This window comes from Pseudophryne corroboree, chromosome 2 (assembly GCF_028390025.1).
Source record: "Pseudophryne corroboree isolate aPseCor3 chromosome 2, aPseCor3.hap2, whole genome shotgun sequence".
NCBI lineage: Eukaryota > Metazoa > Chordata > Amphibia > Anura > Myobatrachidae > Pseudophryne > Pseudophryne corroboree.
The window spans coordinates 358,635,141-358,647,242 of NC_086445.1; the positions used below are offsets into that span (position 1 = coordinate 358,635,141).

At 40.2% G+C, this 12,102-nt stretch overlaps 1 long non-coding RNA gene across 1 annotated transcript in view; it reads right to left on the bottom strand.

Moving 5' to 3' along the window:
• Positions 1-10,969, bottom strand: part of LOC135020137 (uncharacterized) — a 59,415-nt gene extending 48,446 nt beyond the window's left edge. The window contains exons 1-3 of the long non-coding RNA XR_010217619.1: positions 10,753-10,969; positions 5,717-5,747; positions 4,289-4,577 (exon numbers count right to left, since the gene is read on the bottom strand). This is a non-coding gene — a long non-coding RNA (uncharacterized LOC135020137). The remainder of the gene's footprint in view (positions 1-4,288; positions 4,578-5,716; positions 5,748-10,752) is intronic.
• Between the last annotated feature and the right edge of the window lie 1,133 nt (positions 10,970-12,102).

Genomic DNA, 12,102 nt, shown 5'->3' on the forward strand with positions numbered 1-12,102 from the left:
TATAATATAATTCTGTAAGTTGAGTGTGTTTATATATATATATATATATATATATATATATTATAGACACACACACATACATTTGCACACACCATTTTTTATTTCCTTTTTTTTTAAGGGGGGCAGAACTCCAACTTACCTCTGGGTGGCTGTGATGAACTTACGCCCCTGGATATGTCCACTAAAACACTTTTAACATTATAATATTATGACAGCGGGGTCTATTTAGCAAGTAAAAAGTAAAAAAGTCAATTAAGTATTAGGTAATACATTTGTTTTCTCCTCCATTGATGCCTGACTCCTACAACTTTGCACTTCAGTTGCTCTCTACAAGACTTAACATTTTCTGCCCTTAAAGGCTTACCTTATATAAAAAGTCATCTTAGAATGGCGTTATATGAGGAATATCCATATCTCAGGTGAAACCTGTAGGGACAGATGGATCTTGTCCAATCAGTCCAGGGGTCCCCAACAATGGTCCTCAAGGCACACAAACAGTCCAGGTTTTAAGTATAGCTGTACTTGAGCACAGGTGACAATCAGAACCTCAGTTATATTTATTAAATCAAGCACCTAAAACATGGACTGTTATGCCCTTTTTCCACTGACAAGAAAATCCCGGGTTATTGCACATGAACCAGGGATTTATGTCAGTGGAAACGGCCCAACTCGGGTCCAGTGACCCGGGAATCTAACCTGGCTAGCTTGCAGGGTTGGTCCCGGGAAGGACCCAGGTAGCAGTGCAGTGTAAACGGGTAAATAATGAAACAATTGTTTTTTGTTTCAATATTTACAGAGTGCCGCCTCTGGATTGCAATTTCCCAAACTGCCTTGCGGCTGCACGTTTGGATGGCACCCGGCAAGTATATTGTACATTTGCGAGCTATTATATATACACAAAACAAAGAACAGAAAACTTGCGCTTCAAAACAATAATGCAGCAACAGTTGGTAGGGAGGTCATGAACACTCCCAAAGATAGATCCAGAAGTTCTAAAACTGTTTGCAGCTGTGCGCACCTCTATGAGCCTGGAAAAAGAGCTGCCTAAAGCTTAAACGTGTTCGAAACCTGTACGCGTTGAAAACCTGTATGCAGCAATCTATGACTTTTGGAGATTAAGCCTGTGAGTGTCTAGCAGGGTTTATTCCGGAGATACCCTACAACCAACCCGAATGACACTCACCTCCTCCTACTGGTGGATGAGTGTGGAGCAGAGAATATAGAAAAGGTCACACCACCAAAAGGATAAAATTGTTTGATTGCTGAAGATATCTAAATGGAATTTACAAACTTACTTTTGGATGAGTAATCACCCTGAGTCTGGTAACTAAGTACTGAGATTGGATGCATGACTATTGGTTCTAGATCCCAGAGGTGCGCACAGCTACAAAACTTTTTGAACTTTTAGATATAGCTATATACACAATTCAGGAAAGGAACTGCGGCACTCCAATTGTAGATGCAAATATACATTTTAGTACATTACAAGTGTCAGAGACAATTCCATAATGCGGACGTTTCGGTGCAGCGAATGCATCGTTTTCAAGGCTTGTGTGGTGACATTAGCTGTACTGAAACGTCAGCATTATAGAATGCTGACGCAGTTCCTATCCTTAATTGCATCCATATTTTCACTGAAGGCATCTACACCAGCTAAACTACAGCGACGAGTGCCGGTTCAACCATACATTGGTATATACACTGCTCAAAAAAATAAAGGGAACACTAAAATAACACATCCTAGATCTGAATAAATTAAATATTCTTAGTAAATACTTTGTTCTTTACATAGTTGAATGTGCTGACGACCTGACGTTGGTGGGTGTTTATGTAGTACCATCCAGAGCAGTACAACAGTAAAGGCATGTTCTCACAATTGCAAACACGTTAGATATTATGTTAGATAGTAATGTGCTAATGAACTTCAAAGTAATGTTCAACTTAGAAATTAACTAGTTATAATTTAGTTGAGAAACAAACAAAAACAATGCATTAATAGAAAACCAGATGACCGTGTGACTTGCCATGGTAACATAGGCAATAGGATGTAGAAATGGACAGAGTGGCAGTTAAAGATTGGAGAGAGAAATAGTTAATGAAACCCACTATGGAGAGATACAGAAAATACACAGAGGGCAGAATCAGTGAGAGAAGACAACTGCTAACAGAGACATACTGCATTTTCATTTCAGTTAAGCAGTTTTCTACCCCGTAAGTTGTGTATCAACACGGGTATTTCTTCTGTTTTAAAGGCTCAATCTGGGTCAAAACTCTCGTGTCTCCATCTTCGGAAAATTTCTGGGTAGAAGTCCCGGGAATTTCAACCCGGGTTGACCCTTTCACACCGAAAATGACCCGGTTAAAACCTCTGTGTGAAAGGGGTATTGTAGATTTGTGCAATACATCATACCTCCCAGCTGTCTCGAATACAGCGGGACAGTCCCGCTAATTGGACACTGTTCGCTGTCCAGCCCGCGGGCCGCAGTGCACCGCGGATGGACGGGGGGGGGGCAGATTGCAGAGCAAGTGATCGCCGCACAGCATCTGTTGTGCCTAGGGGCGGCCTCTCCCCTAAATACACCCATGGTTTTTTTTAGCATATATACTAGTATAGAGCCTTGCATAGATTGGAGTCCCTTGACAATGGGCTGCAAGCTTAAATGTTTTGGCCAAAATATGTGCAAAATTCCCCTGATTTCATTTGCTAGATATGCCGATATTTGCAGTACACTAGTATTAGCACTGATAACAAAAGTCTTTCTATTTTGCCCCTATATGGGGGCTGCTAAAACGAGAAATTTATCCAGCTCCATAATGCTTTGCAATCCAAAGCGTAGCCCCAGTTACTAACGCAAAGGGCTATACTATTGCGTTTTTTTTTTAAGACTCCTCCCCACTGACCAGCATACGTATTAGCCTCACGAGCCCCAGACGCATAAGCAAAGTGACAGTGGGAGCTCTCACTTTCCTTCTAACCTTTTACTGGGACAGGGCTTTCTCAGACGCTCTGTCCCAGCATCCCAGCAATGGTAGACGCAAGCAGTAATTCGCAATATGATATTTTCATACCACAACTGCATTTTAAATGTGGTTTGTAGAAAACATGCCCCATCATCTTAATTAATATGTATTCAGTAACAGACTATCATTGGGGTACAACAGTTCCACATATGGAATTTTAGTTAGTAAACACCTCAAGTTTTATCACTCATCACTTAATGGGCTCCATAGTTTATCCCTTGGTGGTGATCTGTCTCACTTCCCCGTAGTCTAATTCCAGTGGCAGCCTAGCCACTCTGCCAGCCACACAGTGACCATTAGACAAGTCATCTAGAATTTCTACACTGAACTTGGCCAATATCGGAACACCCCTGTGCTACCGTATTCCCCCCTTGTAAGTTGTCGAAAATGCAAATCTGCAAATTAAAGTATAGGTAAAAGTAAAAAACATAATAATTCAGTATGACAGAAGAAAAGCATTTTACATTGTTAACTCAAGACATTGTGCATGCCAATAATATGTACAAATAATCTGGGATTATATTAGTCTAGTATGCTCTAATACACATTAAGGGCTTGTTGAGATGGGCATTTAGGTTATATTTATGTAGCCTTATATCAGGCTATATAATATAATATATATATATATATATATATATGTATAAATAGACATAGAGGTTATAAACTGATATAATTGTATTTTGGTAATATGTATATATATGTTAATGAAATTTATATGTGGGAATAGTAGATGTATATATGTTTTATAAACAGTAGGGTAACGTGTACATTTATTGTGCCTGTATATGTATATATATATACCCATCGGAGCTGTATTGATGGATTGGTGAAGGGGCAGGATAGCACAGTGATGGGTGAGGTGGGTTTAATAATAATACTAGTGGATAGGGTTTTAAGGGTTGTTGCTGCTGTGGGGGAGGACCCGCGCGCCGGTAACAGAGGGCCGTGTGCAATACTAGAGGGGGCCACGAGCCGGTAACAGAGAGCCGTGTGCAATACTAGAGGGGGCCACGAGCCGGTAACAGCGGGCCGTGTGCAAGAGAAAGGGTCCGCGAGCGGGTAGATATGTATATATAAGGCGCTCCCGCCGGCGGACGTTAGACTGCAGATCCCCCTCTCAGTGCTCGCACCTAGGTCTCCAGCGCTGCTAAGAGCTGTAGCACTGTAAACATTACAGCAGCGGCAGGAGTAGCTTAGGGTGCGCAGCCAGAGAGGGCAATTGGAAGGGATAAATAGACAATGCGCCAGGAAGCTGCTGCTGACTGACCTTGTTATCGCTGAGGTGTCAGGTGGAGAGGCGGAGATCGCGCCAGGAGCCGCCGCTGTGGTGTTGTGCCGACGGTGATGTTCGGGTGAGCGGCGGTGCAAGGCTGGATCCATCGGAGGTGATGGCATGGCGCCATGGCAACACTGACGCCAACGGCAGAATTAGCTTACCCTTCCCTCTAGAGGCAGAGCAGAAGCAGAGGCCCAATAAGCAGTAGAGGGGCGGAGCCTGCCTGACAGTTGCTGATCAGAGGAGGAGTCGGGGGAGCACTCAGAGCAGTACCGTTGTGCTGTGGATATGTAAGTGAAAAACAAAGCTACCACTTACTTAATACTATGCACAGCAGACAGTAATAAGCTGAGGAACATTTAACTTATACTAGGATAGAAGCAGCAGCACTAAGCAGTGACCATAGACTATTAAGGCAGCAGTTTACTAATATAGAGAGCATAGCGGATAATAGCCACTCTATACTCCTAGTGCTTTTCTCTGGTAACACAGTATTTGGGTAGTGCCCTGGAGAAGTTGAACAACCTGCATGATTCCAGTGAGTGGGGGTAACATGAATATATGAACTAGTCAAATAATTACCTCTACAGTTACTGACTGTCTCTATGTAAACTGCCTAATTTTAATACCAGTAAAGGGGAAAGAAAGCCGGCAGTACCTGAATAAGTACAGTGAATTGATGTACTGTAAAGAGTACTCTTAGGAGCCCGTGGAACCCAGGTTACTGTTATTATCCCCATGACATCATATGAAACTTATTAAGGTATTTACAGCATAGAGCCAGGAGATAAAGACTAAGAAACAACCAAGATTGTTAATATATTTTGTTTAATATCTTTACTGAAAACATCGCTTAAGAGACAGTTTAAAAACAAAGCCTCAGAGGAGTTAAAAGGACATTTATACAGTAAAAGTAAATGGGAGCATTGTTCAGCATTAAGAGACAAAACCACCAGAGATAAACCTCACAGAGGAGTTGGATATAATATTGAGTAGATACAAGCATACTTTTATTGTGGAAAAGAGATAGCCAACTTGAAGGAATAGATACTTTCTATTTAGCTAGAGAAAAGGATACATAAGTGACACTCTACAGAACAGAAATTGCAACAGTAACATTCTACCTTGAGCTGAACAATTCATCAACATATTGAAAGTCACTAAAGGAAGATGTTATTATTTCAGTGTAATGTTAAATTGTTATTACTTTTATGAATTTTATGGGCCCTAATAGTGCACTATCTATTTCATTAAGAGTACCCGGGTCACTCATTTATTGAGGTTTAAACCATATAGTTTTTTTGTATTGCATGCAATTAAATTGTATAGGAAGGTGGGGTAGCTAGGAAACTATATATTTGAATATACATATATATGTGTGTGGGAAGTGTTATCTTTTATTAAAAATATTATACTTACCATCTGCTGTTGCTGGACGTTGATTGAAGAACTGGAAGAAAAGAACAGGTACATGAGTAATATGTATTAATTGACATTCATCTAGAGATAACATAATTACTATAATTTACATACTACCAGAATTCAGGCATCCCAGGCAGCCTGTAGTCCATCAATAGCTTGGGTGGAGGCACATTACTAGATAGAGTAACCATCCCTTTGGTGAGAGACCTAGCACCTATAGTTAGAGCGGTAAAGGGGGGGTTACATTTGGAGGCATTGCTGCTGAGATTACGATCTTAGTAAAAATGGAAAATTTAACAGGAGAGGATATATACACTTGGTGTTTGCAAAAAGAAAAAAATCCTAAAAAATGTATAGCAATAGGAGGGAATTTCTCTGAATTTTCAGATGAAGAAGTCATAAGAACAATTATAGACAAATTATATGGGGTCAAAAGACCTAAAATTGTGGATAAATGGAGAGAGGAAATAGCCATATTAATAGAGACTGAAAGGGAACTAGACCCATGTATGATACCAATAATGATAATGGCAAATGAGGAAATTGGGAGGAGGTGGCATATTATCTGGCCTAAGAAGAAAGATGAGGAAGCTAGTAATGCACATATATCCACTTCTAGGGATACCCCTGAAAGGGAAAATGCACATAGTAATACACAAGGAAATGGTGCAAATGTAGATGGGTCACAGTTTGAGACGATGGTAGATAGAGTAGTTACCCAGTTAGAACGCTGGCACTATGAAGGGAGCTACAGGAGATTACGAATATTTTCTGGGACGGTGCCTGTACCACTGGGTGAAGAAACGTACGAATCGTGGAAGGAAGCTGCTGTTCAACAAGCTGAGGAATGGCAATGCCCTGATCAAATAAAAAGACAAAGAGTGGTTGAAAGCCTAAGGGGACCCGCCATGGGAATAATACAAGCAGCTAGACGAAGTAATCCTCAAGCTACTCTTGAGACGTATTTCGAGGCTCTAGATTATGCCTATGGTACGTTAGAAGATGTAGGGGATTTAACATCTAGATTACATCATACGTTTCAGGAACCTGGAGAAAAGTTAAGTACGTACTTAATAAGATTGGACAAACTTTTATACAAGATAGTAGAAAAAGGTGGAATTACACGGGATGAAGTGGATAGAAGCAGAATGAAACAGTTACTGAGGGGAGCATTGACAACTGATTCTGTAGCCCATAAATTTAGATGCTCAGGAACAAGGGAACCTATTCTTACTTTTAATGAATTGTTAAAAGAAATAAAGCAGGAAGAAGTACTAATTGAAATGAGAGAAAAAACCGTAAAAAAAGTTAAAGTTGTTCAACCCTCTGTAGAAATAAATCCTTTAGAAGATAAAATAGTTAAAATGATAGAGGAGCAAAATAAGAAAATAGAGCAATTTATATCCTCTCAAAGTAGCCGAAACTCAGGAAATTCTTCTCAGAGGAGTAATAACAATTCATCCGATCGAGGTATTGGAAGGGGAAATTCTTACAATAATAGAGGAAGAGGATGTTTTAGATGTGGTAGGATAGGACACAGAGCCTTTGAATGTAATGCTAATACTGATGGATCATCTTCAAGGACTCCTGTAACCAATTATAACGCACATCAAGGAAATTCTACGGGGCAGGGAAACGAACAGGGGAGGGCTGTGAACCCCTCACAGTCCCCCTAGAAGTCAGCTTCTGTGCAATGGGGAATTCCTGGTGGAATGGAAAAGTGCCAGAGGGTTTATTGGGGCCTACTCCCATAGTTCCTGCATCTATTAATGGAAATAACTGTAAGGTACTTTTAGATAGTGGATCCCAGGTGTCTATAATCTTTGAAACTTGGTATAATGATCATATATCAGATATACCCATACAACCACTCAGTGGGTTAGTCATTTGGGGATTAAGTGTTGAAAAATATCCCTACTTAGGATATGTACAAGTAACCCTTGAATTTGATAGGAAAAACTCTGAAGAGCCTTTAGAAGTACCTTTTATTGCTCTTATATGTCCTGAAATTCAGGGAGAAAGAAATGGACCCCCTGTGATTGTGGGGACTAACACCCAGCTATACCAAGCACTATCAAATTGGTGCCAGAATGAAGATGGGCGAGTTGTAGATGTAGGACATACATTACTGGTGCAACCAGAAATAAATTTTAGCGAAAGTATGAACGAATTTGATGTTTGTTTTCAGGAAAGTGACCTATTAAAAGAAGACCAGACCTTTTTAATCAAGGAATTAGAATGCAGGAAACAAGCATTCTCAACAGGAGAATGGGATTTAGGAGAAGCAAAAGGAGTAGAGCATAGCATAAAGTTAAATGACACAAGTCCTTTTAGAGAGCGCTCCCGTAGGATAGCACCTGCGGACTTTGAAGACGTTCGGTTACATCTGAAGGGATTACTGGAGAACCAAATCATTATAGAGTCCCGTAGTCCATATGCCTCTCCAATTGTAATAGCAAAAAAAAAAAATGGAAAAATCCGTATGTGTGTGGATTATAGAACACTGAATTCTCGAACTGTACCAGATCAGTACACAGTTCCAAAAATTGATGAGGCATTGGATTGCTTACAAGGAAGCAGGTGGTTTTCTGTACTCGACCTAAGAAATGGATTTTATCAGATCCCTATGTGCCCAGAAGACAGAGAAAAAACAGCATTTATCTGCCCATTGGGATTCTTTGAATTCTTGAAGATGCCGCAAGGTATAAAGGGAGCACCTGCTACCTTTCAAAGGACTATGGAGAAAGTTATAGGGGATATGAACTACAGAGAAGTTATTGTCTACCTAGATGATATTATTGTTTTTGGAAATTCCCTTGCTGAACATAACTCCCGACTATTAAAAGTGTTGGATAGATTAATAGAGGGAGGATTGAAGCTATCCATTGATAAATGCCAACTATGTAGGTCCTCTGTGAAATATTTGGGACACATTGTAGGGAGGGAAGGGGTGTCCACTGACCCTGCCAAAGTGGATGCAGTAAAGAATTGGCCCCGCCCAACTAAATTGAAAGAACTTAGATCATTTTTAGGGTTCTGCGGTTATTACCGCCGTTTCGTCCCAAATTATTCTAAAATTTCAAAGCCTCTCACTGACTTGACTAAGGGTTATCCTCCAAATAATAAAAAGAAAGCCAATAAAGCAATCTCCAATCATTGGTTCAAATCAAGTGAACCATTCGGAAATAGATGGGACCATAAATGTGAAATAGCTTTTCAAGCTTTAAAAGAAAAACTGACTGGTGCTCCAGTCTTAGCATATGCTGATCCATCCCTTCCATATGTGCTTCACACAGATGCTTCACAAGAAGGAATAGGAGGGGTATTATATCAGAAGTACCAAGGTGAACTGAAACCTGTATCTTTTACTAGCCGGGGCCTATCCATTAGTGAAAGAAACTATCCTACACATAAGTTGGAATTTTTAGCTTTAAAGTGGTGTGTAGTAGAAAAATTCCATGATTATTTATATGGTGTGCCTTTTGAGGTACACACTGACAATAACCCCTTAACATATATACAAACAACAGCAAAACTCGATGCTACTGGACACAGATGGCTTGCATCATTGGCCTTATACAATTTTTCTTTAAAATATAGACCAGGGATTAATAATATTGATGCTGACTCACTGTCCAGGATCCCCAACCAAGGCAACAGTGATGTTGAAGATGAATGGATTGAAGTGCCTATGGGAGATGTGAAAGGGATATGTCATCAAATACAAATTGGAGAAATGATGCCAGGAGAAATGTTAAGTTCTTTAGGAGCCACTTCCAAAGCTCTTCCATTATCATACTGCTGGCTGAGTAATTTGGAGCTAGAAGGATTGCCAAAATTTAGGAGAGGTCAAATACAAGCTGATCAAAATCAAGATCCAGATATAGGAGATGTAATAGTAAAAATGACACAGAGTTGGGATCATAAGCCCTCGCTAGTTACCAAAGAAGCTAAGTTATTTGAACGACAGAAGAACAAGTTATTCTTAACAAATGGGCTTTTATATCGTGTAACTAAAAAACAAGGAGGAAGTGAAAGGCAACAGTTAGTTCTGCCTAAAAAGCACAGAAATATAGTGATGAAAGCTTTGCACAATGACCATGGCCATTTAGGGTGTGATAAAACTTTTAAGTTAATATCCGATAGGTTTTATTGGCCAGGAATGAGGGAAGAAATAGAAGACTATTGTAGAAACTGTGGAAATTGTATAGTTCGAAAAACTGTAGTTAAGCAAATTGCCCCTTTAGTAAATTTTAACAGTAATGGGCCTTTGGATTTGGTATGCATGGATTTTTTGACACTAGAAGTAGAGCCAGGAAAGAAATGCCACATATTAGTGATAACTGATCATTTTACCAGATATGCCCAGGCCTACGTAACACCAAATCAAAGGGCAACTACCGTAGCAAACACATTATGGAACAAATTTTTTGTCCATTATGGTCTTCCAAACAGACTTCACTCTGACCAAGGTAGAGAGTTCGAAAGTAAACTAATAAAAGAGCTTTGTGCAATTTGTGGGATAACTAAATCAAGGACAACCCCATATCATCCACAAGGTGACCCCCAACCTGAGAGGTTCAACAGAACCTTGTTAGATATGTTGGGAACATTGAATCCTCTTGATAAAAGGTACTGGAAAAGACATACTGACCGTTTAGTACATGCATATAATTGTACACAAAATGAAGCCACAGGGTATTCTCCCTACTACTTAATGTTTGGTCGGGAAGCCAGGCTTCCTATAGATGTATGTATGGGGATATCCACTAGTGACAAACCTGCTATCTCTCACCTAAAATACATAAAGAAGTTAAGGGAGGAACTACAGGAGGCTTATGATATAGCTGAATGTGCAGCCAGGAAATTGGGATTAAAAAATAAGACCAGATATGACAGGAGAATACGTGATCATGAGTTAGTTCCGGGGGATCGAGTCTTACTGAGACTCCTAGGGACACCTAGAAAGTTTAAAATTTCAAATAGGTGGAGGGAAGATCCTTTCGTGATTGTTGAGAAACTTTCAAACTTACCTGTATATAAGATCAAGCCTGAGTCAGGAGAAAACAGGATACTGACATATCACAGGCAGCATCTATTACCTATAGGGAAAGAAGTTCGGTTAGAAGGGCTTGAATTAAATGATAATACCTGCACAACTAATGAAAGAATGGGAAATAGAAATGTAATACATAATGAATTAAGTATTGTGGATGACATAGATGATGAGTCAGAGGTACAAGGGTATTATTATAAGGATGACTGTTTGGGTTTTGACAAATTTACTGATGAACATGTTACTGAGGGTTCTCTAGGACATGTGGAAGGTAACATCCAAAAGCTCAGTGATAATAACCCTTGGGAAGAACATCTGGAATATCATGATACTGAAAGCAGGAGAGTATCAGATAATTCCGATAGATCTTCGCATCTTTATAGTGAGATAGAAGAGGAACAGGTGTGGGATAGGCCAAAAAGGATGTGTCGGCCCCCTACTATACTTACATATGACCAACTAGGGATACCATGCAATATACCTAGGGTGACACATGCTAGCACTGTATTGTTATGGCCATATTTTTAATGATTACCTTATTAAACATAAGACAGGGAGAGCTTAAGGTATGATTATTTACGTAGTAGGGTGGTGATCCAGCAGATAATCTATACTGGATCATGGATCACCAGGGGGAGAATGTAGCCTTATATCAGGCTATATAATATAATATATATATATATATATATATATATATATATATGTATAAATAGACATAGAGGTTATAAACTGATATAATTGTATTTTGGTAATATGTATATATATGTTAATGAAATTTATATGTGGGAATAGTAGATGTATATATGTTTTATAAACAGTAGGGTAACGTGTACATTTATTGTGCCTGTATATGTATATATATATACCCATCGGAGCTGTATTGATGGATTGGTGAAGGGGCAGGATAGCACAGTGATGGGTGAGGTGGGTTTAATAATAATACTAGTGGATAGGGTTTTAAGGGTTGTTGCTGCTGTGGGGGAGGACCCGCGCGCCGGTAACAGAGGGCCGTGTGCAATACTAGAGGGGGCCACGAGCCGGTAACAGAGAGCCGTGTGCAATACTAGAGGGGGCCACGAGCCGGTAACAGCGGGCCGTGTGCAAGAGAAAGGGTCCGCGAGCGGGTAGATATGTATAATAAGGCGCTCCCGCCGGCGGACGTTAGACTGCAGATCCCCCTCTCAGTGCTCGCACCTAGGTCTCCAGCGCTGCTAAGAGCTGTAGCACTGTAAACATTACAGCAGCGGCAGGAGTAGCTTAGGGTGCGCAGCCAGAGAGGGCAATTGGAAGGGATAAATAGACAATGCGCCAGGAAGCTGCTGCTGAC